The following is an 11,190-nucleotide window of genomic DNA, read 5'->3' as shown; positions in this document are numbered from 1 at the left end:
ACTATTGCGGCACTGGTGCCTGGTGCATCTTCTAGGCTCATCCTTCCCAATTCTTTTGATTGGGAGGTTTGCTCCACTGACAATCTGAGGGCAAGAGCCCTCTACTCATCATCTTCTCTCTTTAGTCTTTTCTCCTACTCTTATTGCTTCTTCCATTGTTCTTCTTCTTGTGCCTTTCGCATGCATTCCTCCTCTTCTTCTTGCTTCTTCTTCTGTTCCTCCTCTAGCTTTCTTAAAATTTTCTGCATGGATTCTAAGGCTTTGTCCTCCTCTTCTATTGTAGTTTCTTTTTTCTTGCATGGGATTTTCAACATGATTATTCCCTTCTCTCCTCATCTCGATAGGACCAAACCTTCCTCACCTTGCTCACTAATGGTCCTTTCACTTGAACCCTTCTGTTGTTGTTGTGCTTGGAGTTGAGATTCTTTTTTCCTTTTAGCTTGATTTACTTTTTCTTTCTATAGCTTGATAGCTTCTTTGTCTTCCACATTTCCTATCTTTGGAGACATTGATGGGCTTTTTGTGACTAGGGAGTCATGCAGCTCTTGAATAGGAGATCTCTCCGATATCTCCCCTACTTCTTCTTCCCTTTCCATCTCTCCCATAGCTTCTTGGATGATGGCCGTCAGCACCCCTCTAAACCCTATCATGGATGCTTTTGATACATGAGTTTTTCTATCCTATTCAGTTGTGGTGGACGATGACCCACCTCCTGTAGGTCTTTAGCTTGATGACAATGGCTTGGCTGGTGATTCAATCATTTCACTACAGATGTAGGCATTCCAATTTAATTAATCTAGGGGCCTTGCTATGATGCTTTCAAGTATCGGCACTTGTATCCAAGTCATGAATGCATTGTATCGATAGAGAAAAGGACATGCACCATCTTCACCTGTAACTAAACAATGGGGTCATGATTGTCTGCTAAACTAATTCCATCATTGGTGTGCACCTTTGTCTTCGACATCTTCAACATGCCACAAACATCCCTCTTTGATCTCTTTCCTTGTGTGCTTGCCAAACCTCACTATTTTAGTGCTAAGTGTAACTTTTATCCTTTTGGGTGAGCCTCCTTGTGCCTGATGGTTATTATACCATTGTTCTTTCTCACATGGCAAGATCTCAAGAACTTAGTGCATTTGTTGGTCAAATTTTTTGGCTAACCTTCTCTATGTATTTATGGATATTGCATTAATCAACTATTTACTTCATTGCATTTTCCTTGGTCACCAACTCTTCCAAATTGTTGATGCTATAGTATTTTGGCTTCTTGTAGATTTGTGTCTTAATGACCAATTTGTACCTATTGTGCTCTTCCTTTGAGAAGGGAAGTTGTCATGTCATCTCGAGTTCCCGTTATGGCATAATAGCTTACAATTAACTCATTTGAGAGTACCTTTTTATAAAGAGAAAAAGATTACGAACAAACACTATGGAATGATGTGATGTTCCAATATGGAATGAATTTTTTTAAAATTACAAGCAGTCCACACATTCCAAGCATGAATTCCATAACTTTTTTTCCTCAAGTACAAGTTCATATTATCTGTCCTTTTTTGCTTTTGAATTTTGACTTGGAGTTTTGAAGTTCAAGTCATGTTTTCTTTTTGGCTAACCTTCTCTATGTATTTATGGATATTGCATTGATCAACTATTTGCTTCACTGCATTTTCCTTGGCCATCAGCTCTTCCAAATTGCTGATGCTATAGTATTTTGGCTTGTTGTAGATTTGTGTCTCAATGGCCAATTTGTACCTATTGTGCTCTTCCTCTGAGAAGGGAAGTTGTCATGTCATCTCAAGTTCCCGTTATGGCACAATAGCTTACAATTAACTCATTTGAGAGTACCTTTTTATAAAGGGAAAAAGATTACGAACAAACACTATGGAATGATGTGATGTTCCAATATGGAATGAATTTTTTTAAAACTACAAGCAGTCCACACATTCCAAGCATGAATTCCATAAATTTTTTTCCTCAAGTACAAGTTCATATTATCTGTCCTTTTTTGCTTTTGAATTTTGACTTGGAGTTTTGAAGTTCAAGTCATGTTTTCTTTTCCACTTTACCTCCCCCCCCACAAAGAATGATAAAGATCCTTCCTAGGATTGGAGGATGAAGGGTTAAGGGCATTAAGCACTTGCTTGTTGTGCTTTATTTCTTCATGAGCCAAGCATAGAACTATGAGTTATACTCTAAGTAAGCATGACGGTCCATGTTTTGAGGCCTAATGCCTATGTATGTAATGTAGGTCAGGACACCTAACGTCTATGTATGTAATGTAGGTCAGGACATCGATTAGGAAGTCACCAGAGTTCATCCTGCTAGTGATGTGGATTTCTTCCTCAGTCATGAGTCGATCTAAATAGGGATGGGCCATAACATGCTCTTCTAATAGTCTCAAATATCCTCCTTATCCTTTTGGCTGACATTCATTAACTTGATGATGAGGTTTTTATAGTATCTTGCTTCAGAGAACCTCTTGATAAAGAGACTCTTGAGGATATTAAAATTATTACGTTCGGCATTGTGTAGCCTAGTAAACCACATCCATCCTTTGTCTCTTAGGCAAAGTTTGAAAGCTTGTGCTCATTGAGCAAGGCATGTGAGGCTGTTTGCCTCACATATTTGCTTGAACTGCTCCATGAAGCTGTACTACTTGTTGGGTTGCTTAGTAATTGTCATTCATAGGTATTTTGGTTTGGCTTTTAGAGTTTGGCATGATTCCTAGTCCTGCTAGCAACGTAGTCACTAGGTTTGTTCTGCTTTGCTCTATAGTTGTATTGTCTAAGAGTCGCTTCGTGAGAAGCTCACTCAACGTCAGATCAACCTCTAGCGCTCTCTCCCTCTTAGCATTTGGTCATGCCCTAGTTCTATTGGCGAGAGCTAAGACACCCAGGACCTCACACGTTCCTATTCATTGTCTCAATTTTTGAGCTTGCTGCTCTTGGTTGTAAAGGCGGCTATGCTTTGTAGCACTTTCCTTGCCAACTTTCTCTCTTTCTCAAGATCGGTGATGTCCTTGGTTAGTCCACCATGATGCACTATTTTGGTTTGTAGGTCATACTAGTTTACCATTTGTTGAATGTTGACCTAGAATTCTCCCAAGTTGAGCTCGTTGTCTACAAGGTTGGTGCTACCTCGTAGCATGTTAGTGGTTTTCTAAGCAACTAGGGTGTCAATCAGATTGATCAAATCGGGTAAAGATGCATCCCCAATCATGTCGGTTCTCTTTCCCTTCTTCGCCACTTGACAGTTCACAATTGTTCATTTGAGGTTCTAGTTCTCAACTTCTTAGGGTTTGCTCCTATTAGTGGGTTCATTTCTTACTTAGACCTCGTTATTGTGTTCCTTGTTATACAAATCAGTTTGTATTGTTACATGAATTGGACACACAAGTGGTGGAGTGGACTTGTGCCAATTTAGGCTTTCTATCTTTCCTTATACACTTCAAGTCTTTATGTGATGAAGTGTGTGAGTTCAATCATAATCAACACAGATCACACTTCCTTCAATCAATTTCGGCTAGTTGTTGCAACTCTCCTGTACAAGTGGCAGCCACTCGTAGTGGTCTGATCTAGGTCCCTGCTGCACATTTGATGCATGGTCCAAGGGTAGCTAGTGCAGGTTGTTAGTGTTTGGACCTCTATTGGGATATGGTCAGTGACCATAATTGCTCTTGCACTATTAAGTCTCAACCCTTGAGTTAGTTTGCTCTATTGCCCTATTTACTTACTTGGGGATCTAATGGGATGTCCTACAGCTAGGGTTTGGCATTTTATAAGGTCTGGGAAGGTCAGAAATTGCCAGAAACTAATGTTCTGTTCCCTTATTTGATTTGCAAGTTTTAGTCTGATTCCCAAAATCCGATGTTTGATTATGGGATGTTTGATTTCTACATCCAATTTTGGTCCTAATGTGCTATCTAAGTCTGATTTGTTCGAATAGGACGATCAAAGTTGTCCAATTTTGGGAGGCCACCAAGTGTTGTCCAATCGGACAAAATCCGATCATGATGTATTAGAATATGAAAATCAAATGACTTTTGATAGTTAGATGATTTGATTTTGGGAATCGAACAACCTGAATGCGATGGTGAAAATGTGTGTAGACTCGACAAAAATTTGACATATAATGCTCAATGCTTCCTCCTAGTCCCTAGAAAGCTCTAGAATCAAACAACAAGGGTTCATCAATCAAAACAATTGACATGTAGCCTCCAAATGCGCCCGATCGCACAAATCAAAGCTCTTCTTGCTTCCCTGCTATCCTACAACAAACCTATCCAGTTCTCTCTCTCTCTCTCAAACCCTAAGTGTCAAAATGAGCTCCCCCTTGCTCTCTCTACCTTTTAAAACCCTTCTCTTTCAGTCTTTCACTCCCCCTCTCTCTCTTTCCGCTCTTAATGCATTGAAGTCCCTTTTTCTCCATGTTTTAAAACAATAACCTCACTGTTTGTTTCCCTTCATTTCCTTAGTTTTCTCTACCTAAATGCATCCAAAACGACAAGCAAACACTTCAGCTAATTGAACTGATCACCTAAACATTAAAAACCAAAAAACTTACTTGCAAAAGAGATTGAATGCCCTCACACTCCAACTCCCTCACTTCCTATCTATCTCAAGCATTGGTTTGGGGAAAACCCTACTTCAATGCTCGATTCAAAGTGCACAAGTACTCAAAGCTTGGATCTATTGGTCTCAACAACGGAATTAAAATGTGAGAGCTCATGCTCAACCACCAAGACCCACGGACCACTTATTGTTTCAAGTGTTTCAAGCCTAGTGCAGTGGCTACCTCTCACATAGTCGTGCACACTCACGTCTATGAGTGTAGTAAGTTGTTAACCCACTAGTGAAAAGAAAGCAAAAAGAAAAATAAAAAATACATAGGGAAAGTGGAAAAAGGTGACCCATGAAGAAATAGGAGGAAAAAAATGCCAAAGCGTAAGGACAATCCTAAAAGTTTAGGGAAAGTGCAAAAGAAGAAAGGTGCAATTTAAATGCAAAGGTATACCTTGAATTTTTGTAAGGGAGCGCCGAGCTTCCTCTTGTACACTTTATAAATGTAGACAGGCATGGGTAAAGGCAAAAATGTAAATAGGAAGGGAATAGAAAAAGAGGACCTAAGCTAAAATGGTTGGTCATGTAGTGTCCAAAAGGGATTAGGGCTTGTATAAAAGGCAAAAAGTGAATGAAGAAGCTCATTCTTGTGTGTGACCAAAACTAGCTCTCTTATTCTCTTCTTCTTCTTCTTCTTGCTTGTGCTTGTGCTTAAGTGAGGAAAAGTGAGGGAGGGAGGGAGTGAGTGTGTGAGGGTGAGTGACAGTGGTGAAGAAGCTCTCCATCTTCTCCTCTCTTCTTCTTCTTCTTCTTCTTCTTCTTCTTCTTTTTCTTGTGCATGGAAATGAAGCATGGAGTTTGGAGCTTGAGGATTAAACTTGCTTGAGCTTGCACCTTAGATTGTGGAGCTACCGGATTGCTTGAGAGAGGAGGCAACTCGATCGAGCATGGAGGTAAGCTCACTACACTCATAGTGTGGGAGAGCGCACGACTATGTGAAAGGTAGCCGTTGCACTTGACTTAAAACGCTTGAAGAAATAAGCAGTTCGTGAATCATAGCAGTTGAGTGAGAAGCTCCCACATTTTGATACCATTGCTGGGACCAATGGATTCAAGCTTTGAGTGCTTTTGCACTCCAAATCGAGCATTGAAGTAAGGTTTACCTGAACTAGTGCTTGAGATAGGAAGGAAGCGAGGGAGTTGAAGAGGTATTCGATCTCCTTTGGAAGTAAAATTTTCTAGTTTTTTGGATTTAGGTAAGTAGATTGGAGTAGTGTGAGTGGTTGCTTGTGATGTAAGGAAGAAATAAGAAAAACAAAGAAACACATAGTAGGATTTGTGCTTAATGATAGGCCCAAAATAAGGAAAAAACAAGGAAAAGAGAGCTTTAAGGCATTAAGACAGCAAAGAGAGAGAAGGGGGAGGTAAAAGACTAAGCAAAAGGGGCTTAAGAAGGTAAGAGGGCAAAGAGAGAGTTTATTTGTGTGTAATGAGTTGAGAGAGAGAGCTACATGGCTAGAAACCTTCTCGTGCTTGGCAATCTTCACCACATTACCTTTGAGCCTTGTAGGTAAGCTCTGAGTGTGTCCTTGTATTGGATGATTGCTCCTAGGATCGTAAATGGAAGATTAATCAAGATATGTGTGAAATTTGGAAAGATTTTTGTCATTCTAGAATGTTAATTGTAGCACAAGAAAAAGTGAAAAATGTGAAAAAGCGCAAGTGGGGACCTAAAAGAGGTAGCCCAGAAGGAAACCAGAAACAACGGATGAAGCCGGAAGGAAAATGGTCAAAAGTGCAAGGGCAGCGTCAAAAGCTAAAAGGAAAAGGCAAAAACATATTTTTAAATGCAAGGCACCCCCAAAACTTCTTATAAAAGAGAGCCAAGCTCCATGCAAATTCTAAAAGTAGATGGGCGGTAAGAAGGAAACTAGGAAGATAGGAGGACAATGGGAAAGAGGGCCCATATGGCCATGTAAAAAAGGGGATAATGGGATGACCCCCCCAAAAGGAATTAGGGTTTTGTATATAAACTCAAAAAGTGAATGAGGAGCTCATTCTTTGGTGTGTGGCAAAGCGAATTCATCTTCTTCTCTTCTTCTTGCTTGCTTGTGTGTGCTTGAGAGAGGGAGTGTGGGAGATCAAGGAGAAGAAGCTCTCCATCGTCTTCTCTCTTCTTATCTTATGTTCTCTTCTCCTATCTTGCACGCAACTATGGAGGATGGAGCTTGAAGGTGGAGGCTTGAGGTTGCTTGAACTTGCATCACGAGTCGTGGAGCTACTCGTGTGCTTGAGGGAGGAGGCAACTCATTTGGGCATCAAGGTAAGCTCACTACACACCCCGGTAGGATCAAAGGTGCATTGGCTAGGTGAGAGATAGCCATAGGTGCTTGCTTGAAATGCTTGAACAATAAGCGGTCCATGGTCTTGGGCGGTTGAGCACGAGCTCCCCACTACATTTTGGTTCCATTGTCGGGACCACAACGGATTCAAGCTTGATCACTTGCATGCCTCAAATCAAGTGATGAAGTAAGGGTTTCACCCACGAACCAGAGCTTGAGATAGGTAGGAGATTTTGGGTTTTTAATCTTGGCAACAAGTACACATTTTGGTTTTTTTATGATTAGGCAAGTAGGAGGAATCACTTCAGTATTTTGCTTTTTATTTTTTTTGCATTTAGAGTAGGTTAGAACCAAGAAATCAAAGGAAAAAACTTTAGGGTTTCTACTGTTAAACTTGCCCAAACATGGCACAAATAGGGAGAAAAATGGGAAAACAAGAGTGCTTAGAGGTGTTAGAATCAAACGGGGAGTGATGGGAAGGACTAAGGTTGAGTCTAGCAAGGATTTAAGAGCAAAGGGAGACCTCATTTTCACGTTTTGCAATAGAGAGAGAGAGAGAGAGAGAGAGAGAGAGAGAGAGAGAGAGAGAGAGAGAGAGAGAGAGAGAGAGAGAGAGAGAGAGAGAGAGAGAGCTTGTGCAAGACTTAGCGCTTCTGGCAAATTGATTGAAGGCCATAGGAGTTATTTGCTTGGATTAGGTGCATAGAAACCTTTATGTGCATCTAACCTTGAATCTTGGAGAATCTTGCTAGTGTGCATGGCAAAAAATTGTTGGTGCACGAAGTGATTTTTGTTGGAATTGTTTACATGCCGACAGAATCAGACACGATCTGTAGGCATTTGATTCCTAGAATTGGACACTCGGACACCCTACACCTGTCCGATTTGAAGAATTGGACGGCCAACACTCATAGACTGATCCAACCAGTCTAATCGAGCTCAATGAAATCAGACTCGGACACTCAGACACACTAGACTCAGACCACTACCACGTGTTCGATCCTCTCGCGGATCAGACACTCGGACTTGCGACCTTGTCTGATTTTGAAAATCGGACTCTCGGACCACCCTATTCGATTTTGAAAATTGGACACACTCAAATCAGACCAACTTGACTTGTCCAATCGGACACACCCTGTCCAATTCCGAAAACCAGACATCTCAAAATCGGGCACCTATCAAATCGGATGTCTAATTCTTGAAATTGGACAATGTAATATCTGACTCTGTAGAATCGGATTAGATTTTGACACATCAAAATTAAAAATTTTAGTGTGTAGGATGACAAAGAGTACAACCCACAACAGGAGAACTCACCGAAAGCCTTACATGAAAATTTGACCCTAAAAATCGCAGCCAAACAACCAAGCACAGTACTAATAATCATACCAACATATTCGGTACACTTAGAGCCACATGCTAACTAGCAGACCCCATTTGACCCTGAGTAAGTTGAACGACATAGCACAGACCCTAAAGACCAAAGGAAGTGGCCAAGAATCTAGCCTAGAGCCCCATTAGGCCAAGTACATAGGCAAGAGCTACAATTATCACTCTATATTCACACCCACATTGTTTTCCACCACCTGAAATGCACTTAAGGAGAAGTTGAAAGCCTAAATTTGCACGGTGCATGGAAGAGAGCACGCACACACACACACACACACACACACACACACACACACACACACATCGAGTGAATGTAAGTTGAGGATTGTTTGCAAATAATAAGGAACTCACTCAAACCTAAAAATCAGAACGAACCCACTAATAGGAGAAGATCTTGAAACATAGTCAGGTGATCGAGAACCCCAAGCGTAGGACCAAGCAAGGACTGACACCATTAGAGGAGTGGATCTACCCGACGTGATCAATCTCATCAATAACCTAATGGAGCATGAGACCGCGAACATGGTAGAGCCAAGCACTAACCATGAACATGGCAAAGAGCTTACCTAGGTGGTTTCCCAATGGATATCAAGTAGCTAGTCACCAATTACGGTCTACAAACCCGGACAGGACCACCACGGTAGGACATTTGAGGATATCATAGTGGACCTCAAAGAGAAGAGGAGATAAGTGTGGAAATCTTTTAGGGCATAGTGGCCTACAATCATGAAACAACAATCTAGAAAATTGTGACAAAACATAGAAATGCACGAGGTTTCACGATGCTAGCCCTAACAAGCAGTAATAGGACATGACTTGACGCGGAGAGGAAAAGAGTGCTAGAAGGTGACCTCACATTGAGATAGCTTCTTACGTTGCGACTACTAGATGACTCATCAACAGAGTAGAGCGCCACTGCAATGGCAACCTTGGTGCTTTCAGGTTTAGGAGTTAACTAGGGCTCTAAGAGCCAATCAAGAATCCCTACCATGGCTAAGCAATTAGACAAGTACCAATCAAACGATGACCCATACAACTTCGTAGAGCAGTTCGAGCAAGTCTACGAGGCCAACAGCCTCACTGATCTTACTTAGCGCTCGCAAGCTTTTGATCTATGCTTAAGAGATAAGGGTAGGTCCTGGTACACGAGATGCTACTGAGCGAACTGACTTCAACAACCTCAAGAGTCTCTTCATTAAGAGATTCTTTGAGCCTAGGTACTCCGATAACCTTCTAGTGCATTGAAGGAGGACATCAGAGACTACGTCACCCATGTGCGGAGTGAGTCCCTTTAAGAGAATCTCAACTGGTGAGCGATCCATCAAAAGAGCGGTCTCCACAGTCTTCATCAACAGGATATGAAGTGAAGAACTCTATAAGGCCTTGGTAGGCAATTCAAGCTTGCAACGAGATGTGCTAGCTAGGGTCTTTGACGAGGCAATAAGAGTGGATGACTAGCTTAAAGAGAGAAGCTCCAAGATCTCGATATGATAGAAGACTAACGCTAAAAACTCTAAGAGGGCTTCAATGTTAAGGAAAAAATCATGCCAAACTACTTAGGATAAAGGAAAAGGCACGAACGCAAGTCAAGAGCTAGCGGAGATGAAGACGAAGCTATCCAAATTACAAGAAATGATGAGATGGCCAATACGCCCTCACGTCCAATGCGTGTATTCTGGTGGAAACCACTTGCCAGCCGAGTGTCATCAGGACTCAAGGTCCTGACCTTGTGCCAATTGCGGTAGGTTCGGCCATGATACCCTACATTGTAGGCTACCGAGGAGACTCCCACACTCACAACCATATAGACAGCCTTACCTAGCAAATAGGCTGCAGAACTTCTTCGAAGGGGAGTCCCATTGGCTCTCCCAACACCTAATGATGCCAAATCGTCCATTCCTAGGATGGAGATAAATCCCACAGGCATGCCTAGATCACGTGGACCCTGCGTAACCCAACCACCAAGTGATGACACTCCAGTCCATTATATGGAGGAGACGAATGACGAATAGCCTTACGTGCACCCCTACATGTCATATGACAAAGAGAAAAATGCAATTCTTATGGATTACCAACCTCTAGTATTGGTGATGGAATTAGGAAGGGGTAGAGGTAGAGGCTTAGGGGGACAGACCTAATAACCGATTTCTTGTTAAAATTGTAGTCACCCTGGACACATCTCCTCATGCTGCCCTGAATGAGAGTAGGCTAATTGGGAAAAGGCTGATCTTAGATGCCTACAGTTTGGAATTACTCACCTGTTTGTCAAATGCCCTAGACAAAGGCCACCCTCTAGTGCGGCAAATGAGCAATCTTTACCATCAGGGCTATTTGGAGTTGAGACATTTAACGGAGAGGACACACCCATCCCATTGCATGTCATGACCTGCGTGCAGACAAAGTAGACCCAGCAACTTAGATGTAGTTTCAATTGGAAAGAAGAGCCGTAGGCGAAGGAGAAAGAGAGCTGACGCTAAGGTCATGCTAAAAACTGAGAGTGCCACGATGCTAATTGCCGAAAAAAAGGTGATGGATGCATAAGTAAAAACATCAGCTCCAAAGATGGCTGAGAAGGGGAGTGCAAAGGTCCCCAAATCGAAGTGCCAACTCAAGGCCATCGAAAAGGTCAAGGAGTGGGTGAAAGAAGCCTAGGAGCACCTGAAGGATGCTGAGTCCATATTGGAAGATGAGATCGATGATCTCTCAAGCATAAGCACACCAACCTCGCCTCCACGACCAAAGTCGAGGGATGTGATTATCACAAGCAATACCACTTAAACAGAGCCTACATGCTACAGGCCAGCAAACCAATTGGGGACATTGGCCAAGAAACATAGAGTTAGGAGAGAGGCAAGCAACTAATGGCCTCCTCACCACATTTGTGACCACCCCGATGA

The sequence above is a fragment of the Lygodium microphyllum genome, chromosome 23, assembly GCF_053477565.2.
Source record: "Lygodium microphyllum isolate KBCC chromosome 23, Lygodium_microphyllum_v1.1.10, whole genome shotgun sequence".
Classification (NCBI taxonomy): Eukaryota; Viridiplantae; Streptophyta; class Polypodiopsida; order Schizaeales; family Lygodiaceae; genus Lygodium; species Lygodium microphyllum.
This window is presented reverse-complemented; position numbering follows the sequence as displayed.